The sequence below is a fragment of the Aethalodelphis obliquidens genome, unplaced genomic scaffold, assembly GCF_003676395.1.
Source record: "Aethalodelphis obliquidens isolate GAN/ISIS:26980383/991018 unplaced genomic scaffold, ASM367639v1 scaffold14, whole genome shotgun sequence".
In the NCBI taxonomy this organism is placed as follows: Eukaryota; Metazoa; Chordata; class Mammalia; order Artiodactyla; family Delphinidae; genus Aethalodelphis; species Aethalodelphis obliquidens.
The window spans coordinates 33,273,349-33,293,245 of NW_020837958.1; the positions used below are offsets into that span (position 1 = coordinate 33,273,349).

General features: G+C 47.7%; 1 pseudogene; it reads left to right on the forward strand.

Moving 5' to 3' along the window:
- The first annotated feature begins 2,590 nt into the window (after positions 1 to 2,590).
- LOC113624993 (40S ribosomal protein S3a pseudogene) lies at positions 2,591 to 19,257 on the forward strand (annotated as a pseudogene).
- Positions 19,258 to 19,897: the final 640 nt, after the last annotated feature.

The following is a 19,897-nucleotide window of genomic DNA, read 5'->3' on the forward strand; positions in this document are numbered from 1 at the left end:
CTTGGTTTATTGTGTCTTTTCTTGAACAATAGTTGTAATCTTAATTTAGGCAAATTTATTGTTTCCTTTATGGCTTGTGGGTTTGTTATTCTCTATTTTAAAAAACATTTCCTTACACCAACGTCATAAATCTATAATCTTATGTTTACAGTCTCTTCCAAAAAGTTTTACATTCTACTTTAAACAAATTGTTTTTATTTTGCATTCCACTTTTTGTTTTCTGGTTTTTTTGTAATTAATTTTTATTGGAGTATAGTTGATTTACAATGTTGTGTTTCTGCTGTACAGCAGAGTGAATCAGTTATACATATATATATATCCACTCTTTTTTAGATTCTTTTCCATATAGGTCATTATGGAGTATTGAGTAGAGTTCCCTGTGCTATACAGTAGGTTCTTATTAGTTATCTATTTTATATATAGTAGTGTGTATATGTCAAGCCCAATTGCATTCCATCTTGAATTGTGACTTTTCCATATGGATAACCAATTACCCAACATTGTTTATTGAATGGTCTGTCCTTTCCTTATTAATGTCACCTCCGTCATGTATCAGGCATTTAGATACATGTGAGTATATTTCTGGGCCCTCTGTTCTGTTCCATTGGTCTATTTGTCCATTCCTGCACTAATTCCTTTATGTCAATGGCTTTGTAATAGGTCTTAATAACTGGCAGGGTCGGTCTCTCCTCTTTGTTCTCCTTCAAAATCATTTTGGCCATTCTTTGGCCTTTTCTCTTCCGTATGAATTTTAGATCCAGCTTGTAAAGGTCTGGGATAATCCTTACTGAGATTTTGATGAGCATTTCATTAGATGTATATATTAATTTGGGAGACATCTCATATTTATGGTACTGCGTCATCCAATCCATGGGTCAGGTAGAGCTCTCCATTGATTCAGGTTTCCTTTTGTGTGGGATGTGGCGATGAACTGCAGAGCATCATTCCCAAAGAAATTTCCAGTGGAAGAGTAAAGAGCATCTAGAAAGTGATCATGGGTGTGAGCAGAGTCGAATAGCAGGAAATGAAAGTAAGCTCTTCAAACCGATTGCTGAGGCTTGGCTAACCCAGGGATGGTAAACAAGCTCCCACTTCCTAAGCCCACAGTGGCAGGTAGAGCTAGTCCACTAAAGCAGGACCTCCGAGCCTGGGGCTCTGGGCTTCCTTCCCAACCTGGCCCTTTAGGCAGCTCCCAAATTAGTCAGAGCTGGCACAGCAAGCAAAACTAGCCTAACCTCTCTGGAGGAGGCGTTCCCTGGGACCCTTGAACAGCCCAACACTGGTGGCTCTGCAGGCCTGCACGGGGCTCTGAGCTTGCTGTCTTCCAAGATAGAAGTGCAGGCCATCAGACTTGTGATCTCCTCCTGTTTTAGAGATTGCTGCCTCCTGGAGAAATGGTAGATTTTATGCAAACCGTTAGCTCTGTAGACTGAATGGAGGTATAATTTGCTGCAGGATCTGGTTTTGACCTCATTCCAGCCACCAGTCTACTCTGTGTTGTTAAGGGTGCAGAAGCCCTTGAAATCTGGTCCCTGAGTGCCGGGCAGTGGAAGCTACTTAGTTTCCTTACAACTTTTTTTTTTTTTTTTTTTTTGCGGTATGCAGGCCTCTCACTGCTGTGGCCACGCAGGCTCAGCAGCCACGGCTCACGGGTCTAGCCACTCTGCGGCACGTGGGATCCTCCTGGACCAGGGCACGAACCCGTGTCCCCTGCGTCGGCAGGAGGACGCTCAACCACTGCGCCACCAGGGACGCCCTCCTTATACCTTTTATAAAAATGATCATTACAATATATTATAAACAGATTAAAACAAAGACTTTTTCAAAGGCTTCTCCCTGCTCCCTTCTGGGCCCTTGGTGTCCGGCGCACAACAGGCGCTTACCTGATGCAGATTAGCTGGTGAACATTCATGAAGAATGTATCCTGTGTCAGGCCCTGGGTTCAATACTTAAGATCTGAACCCATTTAATCCTCATCTGAGTGGCATTATCATCTCCATAAAGGCTCAGGGAGCTAAAGTGACTCATCCAATCAAGGTCACACAAACAGTCTCTGATGGAGTTGTGAGCCAAGCTCTATGTACCTGGGACCGTGGAATCCAAGTCCAGTGCCATATACCCACTTCTGCCTGTTACAGAAGGGAGGAGAGGAGGGAGGGCAGCAGGAAGAGGAGGGAAGGAGGAAGCTGAGAGAGAAAGACCAGGGAGAGCAGAGGGAAGGAGGCGGGTAGAGATGGAAGCTCCAGGCCTGCCCTCCTTCTCCCTTGCCTAGAGTCTGCGTCCCGGGGTGCTGGGAGTCTAGAAGCCCCATTGCAGCTGTCTTGCCAGGGTGCTCTTGTTTACCGTGGGAGGCAGGAGAGGAGAAGGTCAGACTTTCACAGCTGAGGATCCTCTCTGAAGGGGGAGGCACGGTTCTTTGAGGCCTCGTGGGTGTAGAGTGAAGGGGAGAATCCTGAGCCCGATAACCAAGGTAGCCCTGCCCTTTAAGATGGGGACAGAAAAGCCATGTCGCCCTCATGACCTCTGTAGCCTGGGAGAAGGGCTCAGCTAAAGACCAAAGGGAGCACCAGAGAGATGATCTGAAGAGTATAATTTGGTTAAACATTATTTTAAGAAAAAGAACCCAAAACAAAAAACCTCTTCCGGAATATAGAAATTATTTCTCTCTAAGCGTGGAACCCCTGAAATTTTTTTCCTCTGTTCAGATATTCTATTATATGCACATATTACACTGGATATAATTCCCTTTATTTTGCTTGATTTGCGGGGTGTTGTTCAAAGATGCTCCCCACCGCTCAGTGGATGGATGGATGGCTGGGATGAGTGTGTATGTGCAGTGGGTGTAGCTGTGGCGGCTGCCGGGAGTGGCTGACTTCTCTGTGAGCACAGAGAGCAGGTGAGCTACTCATTACAAAAGGCGTATTACCTCAGCCGAGAAGGAACCACTCTGGACTTCGGACTTCACTTTCACCTTCCTCTTTCCTGCTCCCAGCTCCCCAGCACTCCGCCCTGCTCTGATAGCTGCTGAAGTTCTATGAGGCTGTCTCATACCCTGGGTTCTCCGGGGATATGGGCTTAATTAAAAACCAGTCCAGTTTATCCATCAGTAGGAAATAGGGCAGACAGGGTGTTGGTGCTAAAGCCCAAGTCAGCGCAGGAGGCAGCCGCGAGCTTCCTGTCGTGACCTGCTGGGCTCAGCTACCGGCACTGGGGACAGGGGTAGCAGGGCTGGGCCCTCCGGGGAGGTGACGGCTGGCTGTAGAGCTGGCAGGGGCCCTGGCAGGAAGAGTCTCTGGCCTTTGTCATTAGGTGGGCAGCAGCATCTCAATTCTGAGGGGACTTTTGAAACAGGAAGTGGTTTTGGATTCAGGAGCACGATGCTACCTGCAAGGGGGAAGATGAGAGAAGTGAGTGAAAGCTTAAAGTCCCAGCTAAATGGGGCCCAGGGGGCTCCCCATTCACAGGGAAACCTGTGAGACTTGGAGCAAAAGCCCGGCTGCTCAGATTGAGCTGCGGAAAGGCTGGAGCTGAGAAGACAGGTGGGGTCCCTACGTACGGGCTTCCTCAGGACCACTTGGGTCACGGACACAGACATTAATCTTCCCTCTCCCATTGCACAGATGGGGATCTTATTCACTGGGTGATGGTCCTGGGAGAAGGTACAGAGGGCAGTTGAAGATCTCCAGCCTCTGCAGGTGGGCCTGGCTCAGGCAAGCGGAGACTGACATCTTCAGCCTCCCCGTATGGGTAACAAGGTGAGAATCTCAACTTGAACCTGTTAATCGTCTGATTTTCCCCTCCTCGGCACCAGGTATTGACAAAGCACTTAACTAGCATTGACTCTATTCATTCACTTTTTAAATTAGACAATTACATTTCCTCATTCCCATGCTGAATAGCCCTTAGAAAAATGAAAAAGGGAAAACCCAGGTACAGAGGGGTAAAGGGGACCAGCGAATACCTCCCAGTTAGGCCCCCTCGACCCCTCTTGGCAGGCAGAGATCATTGTTCAGTCTCTGCATTCTTTCCTGCTGAGCCCAGATAAGCTGATAGTGCTCAGAGGGGCTCTGCTGGTCTTCCTCTCCAGTCGCTCAGTGCTTGCCAGTCTCTGGGATTATGTGAGAGGATGGACAGAAAGCAGTGCTGTAGGGAAGAAGGAACCATGTAAAACAAATCTGTCCTTTTATCCTTTGCCACAATAATGCTGTTCAGCTATGGCAGATTTTATTTCCCAAAGGTGGTCCTGGGACTTCCCTGGTGGTCCAGCAGTTAAGAATCCGCCTTCCAATGCAGGGGACACGGGTTTGATCCCTGGTCGGGGAACTAAGATCCCACATGCCGCGGAGCGACTAAGCCTGCGCGCCACAACTACAGAGCCCATGCCCCCTGGAGCCCACGCGCTCTGGAGCCTGTGGCCCGCAACTAGGGAGAAGCCTGCACGCCGCAACAAAAGATCCTGTGTGCTGCAGCTAAGACCCAATGCAGCCATAAGTAAATAAATAAACGAAAAAAAAAGGTTAAAAAAAAAAAAAAGATGGTTCCAACTGTATCTCTCATCCTACATTCTCTTTTGAAATGTGATCTTGCCATTTCCCCATCAAGAGGTAACATCTATTTCTTTACCCTCTTGAATCTGGGAGGACCCTATAACTGTCTTGACCAGTAAAATATGGAGGAAGCGATGCCATACGAGAGCTGGCATGGCCCTTAACTGGCCTGGCAACTTCCTCTTACAACCCTTTGGAACCCAGTGGCCATGTTGTGAGAAGCCCACACCACGTGGAGATGTCACACACAGTCAACAGCCCCAGCTGAGCCCCTAGGCGACAGCTAACACCAAGCGCCAGGCGTCCACATGAGCCATCGCAGACACCCAGTGTCGTCGAACCTTCCAATGACTGTGACCCCAGCTGACCTCTGACTACAGGCATGTGAAGGACCCCAAGTGGGAATCACCCAGCTGAGACTAGTCAAGGCACAGAACCACGGAGATCATAATAAATTAGTATATGCTAAATTGTTTTAAGCCACTAAGTTTTGGGGTGCTTTGTTACTCAGCAATAGATAGCTGGAACAGAAATAGGCTACCCTAAAATGTATGCTGTAAAACAACTACCGTTTGTTATTTCTCATGAGGCTCTTTGCTCACGTGTCTTCAGGCGGTCGGCTGGGGGCTGGCTGCTCTGTCGTGGGCTCAGCTGGGGTGAGTCAGTTCTGCTCCATGTGACCTCTCATCCCCCAGCAGACTAACCCAGGCCGGTCTCAGGGGTCTAACAGACAGAGGAGAAGATACAAGGATTCTTAAGACCTAAACTTGAAGCTGGCATGCTATCACTTCCACTAAATATTGTTCAAAGCAACTCTCAAAGGCGCATATTCAAAGGGTATGGAAATCAATTCTATTTCTTTATGGGAGGATCACAAAGTTGCATTGCAGAGGGTGTGGATACTGGGTGGGTGGAGATTGTGACTGTTTTGCAGTCGGTCTATCCCCATATCCAATGAGGATATTAAGAAGTTTGGTGGGGGCTGTGAGATAGAAATCCCTCCTTTATTTTGATTGATATCTTTAGTTAAATCTCTATCACTCAGTATTACTTTTCGTTCTCTTAGTTTTCCAGCCTCTACATTGAGGTAAAGAGAAAAGGGCAGTGAGGAGTAGCTTTGAGGTGACCGGTCACCCTTGTCAAGTGCTCTAGCTTTGTGGTTTTCAACGGGTGCCCTGGGTTTCTGTGGTGGCTTCTCAGCAGCTACCACGAAGGGAATAAACGTGTCTACGTGTGAGGTCCCCACCTTAACCAGGGCCGCTCCGCTCTGACTTGTGGTTTTCTTTGCAGAAATGTTATGCAGCTTTGAATAAATAAAAGACAAAGATTTGAAGTTCACTGAACTAAACCAACCTCTCCATCTTATAGAAAAGCAAACAGTCTTAGTGAAGTTGAGTATCCAAGTTACTCAGCAAATGAGTAACCACAGTCTTCTGACCCACCATTCATTCTAAAGCTAGATCTCCTAGCTTTTTCTCCCCTCTCTTCACTGGGTTCAAGATGGAAAGGGATTGCTGTAGCCTAATGGATAGAGGGGAAACTGAGGCAAGCAGAAGGGATATTCCTGACACTTTTTCAATTCTTTACTTCCCCAAAAAGTGAGACCATTCATAGTCCTTGAGCTGCGAGTCTCAGTGACCCCCATTACACACACACACACACACACACACACACGCACACATGCCCTTACATGATCCCTACAAGGCTTGATCCCCAGAACCACAGACAATTCAGGGCATCATTTGGCAGGCAGGCAGGGCTGGCTGGTCAACCTCAAGGCTGAGCAGTGCACACTTGATGGAGTTGACTCGTACAAGGCAGATGGAGGTCCATCTGGGAGAAAAGCTCATTTCCCAGGAGAAGTCTTGGTCTTGCTTGGAGCCTGTGATCTCCTTGTTCTCCTTCCAGTGTGTTAATTCCATTTCTTCCTAAGTTAGATTTTTTAGGACATGAGCTATTTATAGCTCCTCCTAAGCCCTTTCCAGTCTGTTTCCTGTTCAAGTACTGCATTAGTCACCAGAAAGTGTCTCAGGCAATCTCCGGGTCCCTGCCTGCTCTCAGCAACAGGGAACAAGGATGCTAGTCAGATTCAGAGTGGTCCCGGTGGTGCAAGAAGGAGGCAGGGGGCTGGGCAGGGAAGCAGAGGGAGCATCTCCTGGCCCCGCTCTGTGGCATGAAGCTCTGGGTCCTTACGTCTTCCTAGAGTTTACTTAGCCCTTAGAGACACAGAAGCCCTGCAGAGGCACCTCCATTTGGCTGCATATTTTTGCCATTACTTGATGACCTATTTGCATGCAGTTCCTTGCAGAGAATTTCCTCCCAAGCCATATATGGTGATTTCATTGCACCACAAACTGACGTTTCTATTTGTAGTCAGTGATAGAGGCTCCTTCCTGACTTCGCCTGCCTGTCCCTGTATCCCTCTTTTTTACTGTAGCCTACCTAGGCTGCTCTGAGCTTCCTCCAAGCTCAGGTCTCGCCAAGTGTGTTTGGCCCCAGGAACTTACTAGCTGCCTCTGAGGGGAGGGCCCCTGATCTGAGCTGAGCTTTTGTGTCCACAAGCCCAGGCAGCAGTGACCTCAGAGGCCAAGGAGAGGGAGAGGTGACTTCAGGCAAGGGAGTGGGCAAAGGGGGCAGCAACCAAGATCTACCTCCACAAATCCCTAGCAAAGGAGTTGAGGACAGGGTTTCTGACCCTGCCTTGCTGGGGACAAAGGAGGAAAGTCTGACTCCATTTGCATAGCAAGTCATCGGGTGACAGCGTCCCAGAGACTAGGGTCTTTTCAACGTTGGCCTCACCACTCCCCAAGCCCCAAACAAGGGACCCGAGTGCCTTGAACAAAGCTCCTGGGCTTCACGGGTGACTCAGTCTGGGCTCTCTCCTCGGGGGCAGTGGCCTCCGCAGTCCCAGCCTCAGCATTGCCCATCTCAGAGCAGCAATGCGTCCCCTACGACCAGCCGGACACGGGCACCTGCTTTATTTATGCCAGGATGATTTATTATTATTATTATTAGCTCTATTTTTGCTGAGTTCTGTGGAGAGAAACACTCTGAATGCTCAGAAGGGGTCTTGGTGAGAAGGTGCCTGAGGTAATGCGACCCTCCTGGCTCACTCAGAGAGCTGGCACGCACACCGGCCCCCTGAGCGGAGGAAGTGGAGGAGGACGAAACCAGACATGAGACATGCGTAGCAGGCGCCAGCCTGGGCCAGCATATCAGGACTGCTCCTCAGCTGTGCTGCACACCGGCAATCTGGCACAACTCTTTTGATTTCCGTTCGGTTTCCATCCTAGGAAATTCATTACAGACTGTCTCCCACAGAGCACACTCAATTACATCCTTACGATGCAAGAGCCCAGGAGACCAATCAGGGACGGCTGAGTCAGGCTTAGTCAAGGATGAGATTGCTTCTGCCAGTGCTGGTGGCCTTGGGACTGATTCTCGGGGCAGGGCGGGGATGCAAGGACCAGGCAGGGATGTCCCTCCTCTAGGACCATGATGGTGGATTCTGAAGCAGAGAGCCTTGGAGAGTGAGACCCTTATCCAAGTTCTTCTTAAAACAAAGCCCTCTCACCCTTTCATTTTTTTAATTCTGAAAATTAACATACATACAGAAAAGTGCATAGAACCTTATACATTCTAATAAATAACTGTAAAGCAAATGCCCACGTACTCACCACTGACATCAAGAAATGAAATATTGCCAGCACTCTGAAGCCCTTTGCGTATCTCTATTTGATCACACTCTCCCTCTCCCTTAGATTTTTATGGCATTTACTTCTTTTTCTTTTAGTTTTACCAGTTAAGTTTGCAGTCCAAAAAAACAGTTTTGTTTTGCCTGTTTTGAGCTTTACATGAATAGAATCACGTTGGGGTTTCTGTCTGGCTTCTTTTGCTCGGTTGTGTTTATGGGAGTCATCTGCATTGTTGTATGCAGCTGTAGTACCCTCATCTTCATAGCCGTATAGTATTCCGCTACGTGGGTATATCAAATATATTTATCCATACTACCGTTGGTGAGCATTTTGAGTTGTTTTCAGGTTTTGACTGTTATGACAGTGGTGTGGTGGGCATTCTTGGTATGTATATCCTGGTGCCATGTGCATGTGTTTCCCCAGGGTTTATACCTAAATGTGGAATTGCTGGGTCAAAGGATATGCATGTCTTCACCTTTACTAGATACACTAACAAATGGTTTTCCAAGTGGTTGCCTGCCTCTTGCCCTCTCTCTGTTGCACAATTGTAGCAGCTGTGCTGAGGGAAGGAAGCCACAGGCCCAGAATTGCTGGCCCAAGAGATGCTCCAGGAAGGAGAACTTCTACTGAGAAATCAATATGTGTGCGCCTTTGTTTCTTTCCACGTCTCACTTATGGGGCCCGTCAACCCCTGCCTCACTCTCCCAGCCTCTGCTGTGACAGCTCCCCATAGCTGCGCCCATTACTCCCCTGACCTCAGACTCATTTCACTGTGGTTCCCAGACTAATCTAGTCAGGACATGGAAGGCAGTTGTCCTCTGAAGTTTATTCCAAGGGGTAGTGGGAACCCAGCTATCAGACAGGAAGCCAAGGGAGATTATACAGGGCAGGGGCTTGAGCAGTGCTGGTGGCAGGGTGGCACTGTCATGTCTGGAATCTGAGGGCCGATGGCAGCCTGGAACAAGCAGGGAGTAGGAGACATTAGGTCCTCACTAGGTCCAGAGACCTGGGACGGACCTAGGCTACCTTCAGCATAGCATGCCATTCAGGGAATTTTTTTTTTTAATTTAATGCCCCACAATTTTTTTTTAAATTTATTGAATGCTTCATTGTACCAGGCACTATGTCAAGCCTTTATTTATTTATTTACTTATTTTTTGGCCTCGCTGGCATGCAGGATCTTGTCCCCAGGTAGAACCCACACCCCCTGCTGTGGAAGCGTGGAGTCTTAACCACTGGACCACCAAGGAAGTCCCAGGGATCTTTATATTGAAGGGAAAATCCCAACTTGAATACTCTTAAACAAAAAGGGGAAGTTATTGGCTTTTAACAAAATCTAATGAGAGGTCTGCCTTCAGGAGAAGCTTGATTCGGAAGCTCCAGCCACGTCATCAATGGAACATCTTGCCTCTGCTTTAAGAGGGACAGTAGTTGCTAAGATGTGGTAAGATGAAGCTCCAGAGAAAAGATAAGATTCTGGAACAGGAATGGAAACCAGCAGCCCTGGCTGAGGCCAGGTCTCTGCATCTATAACTGGAGACAACTTGGGGGGTTATCCTCCATTTTTAGGTATAGTGAGTGGCCCCAGAATGTTCCTAGTGCCTGAGGAAACATTCTTAAACTTGGGGATCGGCAGACTCACACAACCCTATAGAAGCGTGTGTGCACCCTCAGACTGTTGAAAAAATTAATGTATTACCAGTCTGAGCAGCTGGGAGGGTACTCTCAGAGAGGAAAGGAAGAGTGAATGTTCTTACGAGACATGAAAAATTTGAATATATTTTCTATCTTAGACATTAGGAACCAAGGTGAGATTTCGCACAGCTTTCAGGTGGGTGAGGAGATTTAGATTCTTACACGCTGTCGGAATTTCTGGGACATTTCTATGTTGTGTGAGACCAAAGGGACAGAACATTTGAACTCAGGGCTGTCTTGGAAATCTTAGAGGTACAGTAGCAGCACTGATTTTCAGTAACATTTATTATTATTTTTTTAAATACAGAAATAAAGTATAAAAACCAATTGGTCCAAAATTCCACTGATAACCTCTCTGGCATTTTTCAAAAATAACACCTCTGCACGCTATTCGTATAGAGCGGTATAAAATGGAAATGCGAAATCCTCTTCCTTAGCCTCCCCTTCCCACTGAGACCCACAAGTCAGAATTCCTTATGCGATTTTCAGAAAATTGTTTCTTCAACAGTCAAACCCAGAGTAAGAAGGATTGGTGAATTGCTCTGTTAGCTGTCCCACCTAAATGAGGGGAGACCCAAAGCATTACAGGCCCTCTGGTCTCCTGTCTAATGGGCCTCGATACCCTCATTCCAGATCATGGACTCGGCTACCTGGATCTAGGTGATGGACTGAGCTCCCTGGCTCCAGGAAACCTCCCCTGTGGGCTGAGCTACACTGACCCTTCTCCCCTCTTCCTCCCCCCCACCCCTCTCCCGCTCCATCCCTACCTTTCACCGGGGCATCCCGTCCTAAGAAAGCTCACAGCAGGGGAATATTTACTAAATGAGAACACCCTGAAGGGAAAGACTTTCCTACTTGACTACATGTCTGGCTCTCTGGAACATCTTCGCTCTATTTTTTCCACGGTGATTCATCCAGGGATCATCAGAGACAGCCTGCTTGGGGAAGATGCCATTGTTCTTCCCAAGCTTTGATCAGGGTTATGCAACCTTGTGCTGGTTTGTGTCTAGAAGCCTCTTCACTTTCCCCTTGCCACTTGTCTCCAAAATTTAGGGCAGGAGAGTGTATAGTGCCTGGGTTTGCATTAGCATGAAATACGTTGCCTTAAGAGTTGAGTCATATGTACCCATAAATATGCCTTTGCATGACATTGGGCCTGGAAGTGCGGTTCTCAAAAATTCTCATTTATGGGCTTCCCTGGTGGTGCAGTGGTTGCGGGTCCGCCTGCCGATGCAGGGGACACGGGTTCGTGCCCTGGTCCGGGAAGATCCCACATGCCGTGGAGCGGCTGGGCCCGTGAGCCATGGCCGCTGAGCCTGCGCGTCCGGAGCCTGTGCTCCGCAACGGGAGAGGCCACAACAGTGAGAGGCCCACGTACTGCAAAAAAAAAAAAAAAAAATCATTTATTCATTCACTGTATAATTACTGAGAGTTTACTTTCTACTAGGCACTGTGCTACACCTTCAGGCCGAGAAAGAGAGAGAGAGAGCTCAGGCGCACGGACAGCATGCTCAGAGGGGCAAGTATCTGAGGGTAAATACGAATGACTCCTTATAAGTAGATTTTAGAGTAAGTGAAGGCTGGTGACAAGAACTAGGCTGGAAAGGTAAATGGGGTGCTGAAGAACCTTGAATCCCAAGATCCTCAACTTGGACTTTATTTGAAAGGCTGTGGGAACCTCTGTGGTTTCGAGTAGGAGAACTGAATCATTCAGGGAAGCAACAGAAAGAGATGACACACTCAGATGAGGAAAATTTGAGGAGTGTTAAACAGAAAGGCTATTTACTAAGGTTTGGGTAAGTATAATGCCATACTTGAAGCAAGGAACCTGAGGGCTGTTGGTAGGAAGGGTGGAGGGGAAGGAGCAGTTACTGAGAGAGTCACGCGAAGGTCACCTTGAGAGGAGCTGTGGCCTTTCTTTAAGGGGACTCCACAGTGAGGAGGCGTAAAGACCCCAACCTCACTCTCCTCCCGCTTTGACCTCCAGCTGGTACTCCCCATTGGCCAGATCCAACCAGAAGCTAGAAGCCAAGGGAGGCCATTGTTGTGGTCCATACAGGTCAGTCCCCAGGACCAAGAGTGGGATAGAGTGGATTTGCAGGGGCAGACAGAAGATGTCCTGCCTAGCAGTGGTGTGATGAGATGAACAACTCCACAAGACCATCTTGGGCGGGATGGAGGATGAATAGAGGCAGGGGGATGGGGACAGGAAGAGAGTACAGGGCTCTGAACTAACATGGGTCATGGAGATGGGGAAGAAGGGAAAGGTTAAGTGATACTGAAGAAGTGGAATAGGCAAGACTTGTTGAATAAGGACAAGGGGGGCATGTAGAGTAGCCTGGGTGCTTGGGTGGGTGGTGACACCATTACCTAGGAGCGGGTTCAAGTCCAAGGGCAGGTGCTGTTACTGGAGAAAAATCACTCTTTTCCAGTGGCAAAGGCAACTGTGAGCTGAAGCACCCCTCTGCTTCCTGCTCTGGTCAGAATGACAACGGCTTCTGGCATCCTTCTTCGTCCATTCTGTACCCTTTTTCTCTACCACTTCGAAGGCCCCAAACACCTACTTTCACAGGGGTCTGACCTTCTCAAAGTGTCCAGGCTGCAAACTGATTTCCCTGACTTCACTGCTCTCCCCTTTCCACTGGTCAAAACCCAGTCCTTTTTTTTTTGCGGTACGCAGGCCTCTCACTGTTGTGGCCTCTCCCGTTGTGCAGCACAGGCTCCGGACGCGCAGGTTCAGCGGCCATGGCTCACGGGCCCAGCCGCTCCGCGACATGTGGGATCTTCCCAGACTGGGGCACGAACCCGTGTCCCCTGCATCGGCAGGCGGACTCTCAACAACTGCGCCACCAGGGAAGCCCAAAACCCAGTCCTTTTTAATGCGAAAAACAATTGCAATAAAAAGTGGCTGACTGCCAGCTCTCTGAGGAGGTAGATGCACATTTTTAAAGGATCTGCTCCGATGAATTCATAGTTAATAGACTATGCGAGGGAGATTTTTATTTTTAACCCTGGACGCTCCCAGGGGCACTCTGAAACCCCAACTTCACCCAGTCCCACCACCTCAGAAGAGCAAGGTAAGTGACGTAGTGTCTCCTCCGCAGGATGGCAGCCCCTAATCTGGCATTATGTATTAATCAGGGCTTTTCAATGGTGGGTGCCGATTTTAAGTTTGGCTTCTAAGAAGTGTGTGATATGTTTGGGATTGGGTAGACCTAACATATTCTAAAACAACAAGGCAACTTTGGTTAATTTTTGTGAGTAGGGTATCCAGAGTCCCCTCCCCTCCACCCGCAACACAGTGACATCCAGTCGTCCTGCCCATGGGCAGCTGCCTTGAAGGGGAGAGAGCCCCAGAAGGCAGCCCGCAACACAGGAGAGGGGTAATGGAAGGTGGGAGCGAGGGAGGTGGTGTTGCTAGGCAGTCGGCTGCTGTCCTGCATTGCCCTGGTCATGCCAGTTTGTGTGTACAAGGCGGGTACTCATGGGTACTCGCTGAGCATCCGTGTAAGCAGGCTGGACTTTTTTCACCATGACGCATTCCTGGAAACCATGTCATAATGTGATTTGTCAGAATTTCTCAGAGGAACAGCATTGGTTCTCTTTGAGGGGTTGTATTCCTGACTAAAGATGCAGCCAGAGATAAATCATAACTGTGATCAACAATCTGTCATAAGCAGAAGGCACAAGCGCCCAAATATCCTCAGTGAGTTCTAGGGCTAAACTTACCCTACAAACCTCACCAGGAAACTATTACCTGACCCCACGTGAGCCTCCAAGTACTATGTTCATTCATTCACTCATTCAGTCATTCGAGGGCTGTAGGGGTCATTGTGGTTCACTCCCAACATCAATTCCACTTCAGATAATTAGTCTTTGAAGCCAACATTGTGAGTTGTAGTCCTAACCCCTACCACCTCAGAATGTGACCTCTTTGGGAAATAGGCTTTTAACAGAGGTAATCAAGTTAAAATAAGGTCATTAAGGTGCGCCTTAATCCGATATGACTGGGGTGTTCTTATCAAAAGGGGAAATTTGGACACAGAGACACACATGCACAGAGGGAAGATGATGTGAAGACACAGGGAGAAGGCCATGCGAAGACGGAGGGTTGGAGTGATGCGTCTACGGGCCAAGGAATGTCAAGGATTTGGGGCAAACCACCCAAAGCTAGGAAGAGGCAAGCCAAGATGTTCATTCAGGTTTCAGAGGGCGCATGGCACTGCCAACACATTGATCTAGGACTTCTAGTCTCCAGAACTGTGAGACAATACATTTCTGTGGCTTTAAGCCATCCAACATATGGTATTTTACTATGGCAGGCCCAGGAAACTAGTATGAGCAACCACGGTAATCCCACCCTCTTGGCCCAGTTATGACCAAAGAGCTATATAAGGGGAAGACTGCTGGGCTAGAGTCTGAGAACAGTTTCTTCTCTTCCCTCTACAGGTGCCTGGCTGTGACTCTGGGAACTGCTGCAGTCATCATACTGTAAGCCTAAAGGGCAAAGCCCTCACGGAGGAGGGCAGAGGTTGGATGGTAAGGATCTGGGGCAGGTGACCTTGCTGAGTTGCTCCTTCAGCCAAGCTAGAGCGAGCCCAGCCTCTGCAGTTCTGTCAGATGCGATGATACGATTCCCTGTGGTTTAAGGCAGAAGGTGAAGTAAAGTCTCCTCACTGACACCAGTGTCCTCCACATGTGGCCATTGTGGATTGACTGTCACATGTGCTCAGCACTTCTCTCTGCCACCTCCCTCATGCAATGAGCCTCCAGCCCCCTCCCAACCTCTATCTTACATCTCAGTATTAACTGTGGTGGATGATTTGCAAAGATAGCTGCAATGATCCCTCTTATCCTGTAGTTTGCAATGCAACTTTGCTGCCCCTCCCATCAACAGGTGGGGTTTATTTCTCCACCCCTTAAATCCAGGCTTGGCCATGTGAGCTGCCCTGGCCAATGGGAAATTATTAAATGAGACACCAGCAGAGGCTTCAGAAGCACTTGTGAATTAGGGCTTATCTTTTGGCTGCAGTTGGAACCCTGGGACCATGATGCAAATGGGCCTGTGCTAGCCTGCTGGTAAGGCCACATGGAGGAGAACTGAGGCACTCCAGCTGACAGCCAGCACTACCTGTCAGACGTATGAGATGCGTGTGATGGATCTTGGATCATTCAACATTAGTCAACTGCCCGTAACCGCAGCCACATGAGTGACCCCAGGTGAGAGCAGCAGAAGATCCACTGAGCTGAATCCAGCCTGAATTGCTGATTCACAGAACCGCAAGCAAATAAAATGGCTGCTGTTTTAAGTGACTAAGTTTTGGGGTAGTTTGTTATACAGCAATATCTAGCTGACACACTGACAGACAATCCCCAATCCGGCACAATTCCCTCAGAGTCATCCACATGCCAGGCACTGTGGATACAATCATGAGAAACAACAGACCTGCTCTCTGGTCTCTTGGGAGAACTTAGGATATTATTAGATGCCAGACACTGTGCCAAAAGCTTTGGATATGTTAACCCAGATGAGAAGTTTATACAGTTGTCACCCTTATCTTCCTACTGAGGAAACCAAATCTCAGAAAGTAAGAAAAGGGACTTCCCTGCTGGCACAGTGGCAGGGGACACGTGTTTGATCCCTGGTCCGGGAAGATCCCACATGCTGCAGAGCAACTAAGCCTGTGCGCCACAACTACTGAGCCCACATGCCACAACTGCTGAAGCCCGTGTGCCTAGAGCCCATGCTCCACAACAAGAGAAGCCACAGCAATGAGAAGCCCATGCACCACAATGAAAAGTAGCCCCTGCTCTCCACAACTAGAGAAAGCCCGCACGCAGCAACAAAGACCCAATGCAGCCAAATAAATAAATAAAATTTAAAAAAAGAAAGTAAGGAAGGGCTTCCCTGGTGGCGCAGTGGTTGAGAGTCTGCCTGCCGATGCAGGGGACACGGGTTCGTGCCCCGGTCCGGGAAGATCCCACATGCCACAGAGCGTCTGGGCCTGTGAACCATGGCCGCTGAGCCTGCGCGTCTGGAGCCTGTGCTCCGCAACGGGAGAGGCCACAACAGTGAGAGGTCCGCGTACTGAAAAAAAAAAAAAAAGAAATGATCTAAATGTTTGTTGGGGGAGAAGGGTCTCAAAATCTGCAAACTGCCAAGATTTACTAAGGGTCTCAAAAGAGTTAACCTAACTTATTGAGGGACAGTGACCCATTAGAGCCCTTTGGAGGAGGATGGCTAGGGTGGCACTGATACATGAGAGAGAGCCGAAAGAACTGGTGACATTCATCTTGAAAAGCATGCAGGTGGCCACTGTTTTCAAATCTCTGGATGGCTGCAATGGGGAAGAGGAGGCGGCTTGCTCAGAGGGTGCCCTACAGATGAGGACAATGAAGGAAGGCCACATGGAGGTGGATGGCAGCGAGCTGAGGAAGAGCCAAGAGCCATCCAGGCATAGGACAGGCTGGCCTGTAAGATGGTGAGCTCCCCACCCCTGGAAGTATCCAAATATCCATTCTTTCATTTGCTCTGTCAACATATATGAATTGTGGTCCAGCAATACTTTGAGCACCAGACAGGCAAGGTTCCTGCTGTCAGGAAGCTTGCATTTTAGTGGGGAAGACAAAAAAAATTTTTAATTATAAAAAAAAATTAAATAGGGTCGTGGGAGAGTACATTCTGGGTGTCTCCTTTGGACTGGGTCATAGGGGTGAGTATCAAGAAGCAGAATGGTGTCTTAGCAATGAAGGTGTTAAGGGAACATCAGGTCCCTAGGGACCTTTGAAACCCCTTCCATTCTGAGTCCATGACCTCACATAACACTACTTGCACATTTGTTCCCTAGTGACTACCAGGTGAGCCTCCCCAGAAGGCGGATATGGCTGAAGGAACCTTGACCTGAGCCCCCCGTGCATGCGTGGTCAGGGCCGGGGGGTCCCAGGCACAGTGGGGTGGTGGCTTCCTTTATTTCCAGCTGCCACCTCCCTGCGTTTTGCCTGCCTTGCAGGCTTGCTTGCATAACTGCTGGGCTTGGTTTTATAGCACAGCACAGCACGCAGCTTGTAAATCTTCTCTCACATCATGAAATGCCAGTAATTTCACAGCCAGGGATTCCTGTTCTCATAAAGTCCTCCCACCAGCAGGCTTGCATCTAAAAGTGTCCTCTGGACAGATGAATTGATGTCAGAGCTGCTCTGGAGACAAACACTGAGGCAGGCAGCCTCTGCCACCCCCTTAGCTCCCCTGAAGCCCCTAGAAGTGAAGGTCATGACTGCTAGGCACGGCCCCTTGGACACAGCTCCTGGGAAGCAGAGGATATGGCAGCCCCACATTGGGAACTGAGGTACATTTATCTTCAAGCCTGTCTGAGGGGGAAAACACACTTCTAAGCAATATGCACAGTTGTAATCCATGTGGGGAAACATCCACTTACATTTATATTTGCCAGTGACTCTCTCAACCCTGGCTCCTATTAGAGTGACCGGTAGAGATTTTAAAAGATAAGCTTACAGGAAGAGGCATTTCCCATGGAGATTCTGACCCAGTAGAATCTAGAATCGAGGAAGGGGCCCCTGCATCTGTACGTTTCACAGGTAAACATGTGCCTCCTAATTCATGAGAAAACAAACAAGGACATGTGGCAGCCTTTTAAAATGGTCCCGTGATCCCCACTCCCCTTGTGAGTGGGCTGGACCTAGTGACTCACTTCTATGAATAGACCAGAGAGCAAAATGATGGAATGTCACTTCCAAGACTAGGTTACAAAAGGACTATGGCTTCTGATGGGCGCCCTACCTCCTTCTCTTCCTCTCAGGGAAGCTAGCTGCCATGTTGCGAGTTGCCTATGGGGAGACCCATGTGGCAAGGAGTCGATGTCCCCAACCAACAGCCAGCGAGGACTTGAGGGCTGCCGACGGCCACGTAAGTGAGTTCGGAGACGCGTTCTCTCCCTATCGAGCCTTGAAATGACTGCTGTCCCACTGACAACTTGATTGCAGCCTTGTGAGTGATCCTGAGACAAAGACACCCAGAAAAGTGCTCCCAGGTTCCTGATCCACAGAAACTTTGAGATAATAAATATGTTTTGGGGGTAATTTGTTAGAAAGCGATAGATAACCAATACACACATATGCAACAAAACATTCATGGTGGCTTATCTCTGGTAGTGCGATTATGAGTGACCTGTATTTTCCTCCTTTTGTTCATCTATATTTTCTAATTTGTTAAAATTACCATGGATTATATTCAAAATGAAAAAACAAAAATCATTTTCAAATTATGTTCAGTAAAACTTCTAGAGGAAATCATTGGAGAAAAAAAATCTTTGCGACTTTATGTAAGGCAAAGCTTTCGTAGACAAGACACAAAAAAGGGTAATCCAAAAAAAATAAATTGGACTTTATCAAAATTAAAAACTTTTGCTCTTCAACAAACATCATTTAAAAATATGATAGCCTTTTGGCTCTCAGAGCAGCACCATGGCGGTCGGAAAGAAGAAGCGCCTTACGAAAGGCGGTAAAAAGGGAGCCAAGAAGAAAGTGGTTGACCCATTTTCTAAGAAAGATTGGTATGATGTGAAAGCACCAGCTATGTTCAATGTAAGAAATATTGGGAAAACACTAGTCACGAGAACTCAAGGAACCAAAATCACATCTGATGGCCTTAAGGGTTGTGTGTTTGAAGTGAGCCTTGATGATCTGCAGAATGATGAAGTTGCATTTAGAAAATTCAAGCTTATTACTGAGGATGTTCAGGGCAAAAACTGCCTGACTAATTTCCATGGCATGGACCTTGCCCGTGACAAAATGTGCTCCATGGTCAAAAAATGGCAGACCATGACTGAAGCTCACGTTGATGTCAAGACTACCCATGGTTATTTGCTTCGTCTCTTCTGTGTGGGTTTTACTAAAGAACACAATAATCAGATTTGGAAGATCTCTTATGCCCAGCACCAGCAGGTCCGCCAGATCCACAAGAAGATGATGGAAATCATGACCCGAGAGGTGGAGACAAATGACTTGAAAGAAGTGGTCAATAAATTGATTCCAGACAGCATTGGAAAAGACATAGAAAAGGCCTGCCAATCTATTTATCCACTCCATGATGTCTTTGTTAGAAAAGTAAAAATGCTGAAGAAACCCAAGTTTGAATTGGGAAAACTCATGGAGCTACAAGGTGAAGGTAGTAGTTCTGGAAAAGCTACTGGGGATGAGACAGGTGCTAAAGTTGAAAGAGCTGAAGGACATTAGCCACCAGTCCAAGAACCTGTTTAAAAATCAGACTTTTAACGGTGACAAATAAAAGACCTCATCTGTGATATTTAAAAAAATAAAAAAATAATAAAAATATGATAGACAAGCCAAAGATTGGGAGAAAAGATTTGTAAATTATATATCTGATAAAGGATTTTTTCCAGAATGTATAAAGAACAACAAAAGACATACAACTCAATTAAAAAATTATGGGCTTCCCTGGTGACGCAGTGGTTGAGAGTCCGCCTGCCAATGCAGGGGACACGGGTTCATGCCCCGGTCCGGGAAGATCCCACATGCCACGGAGCGGCTGGGCCCGTGAGCCATGGCCGCTGAGTCTGCGCGTGCGGAGCCTGTGCTCCGCAACGGGAGAGGCCACAACAGTGAGAGGCCCGCATACCGCAAAAAAAAAAAAAAAAAAAAAAAAAGAGCAAAAGATTCAAATAGACATTTCTCCAAAGAAGATATACAAATGGCTAAGAAGCACATGAAACGATGCTCAACATCATTAGTCATTAAGAAAATGTGAATTCAAGCCACAAAGAGATACTAATGCATACCTATCAGAATGGCAATAATCAAAACGACAAGTGTTGGTGAGGATTTGAAACAAGTGTAACCTTGATACATTGATAGTGAGAAGGTAAAATGATGCAGCTACTTTGGAAAATAGTTTGGTGGTTTCTTACAAAAATTTAATAGAAA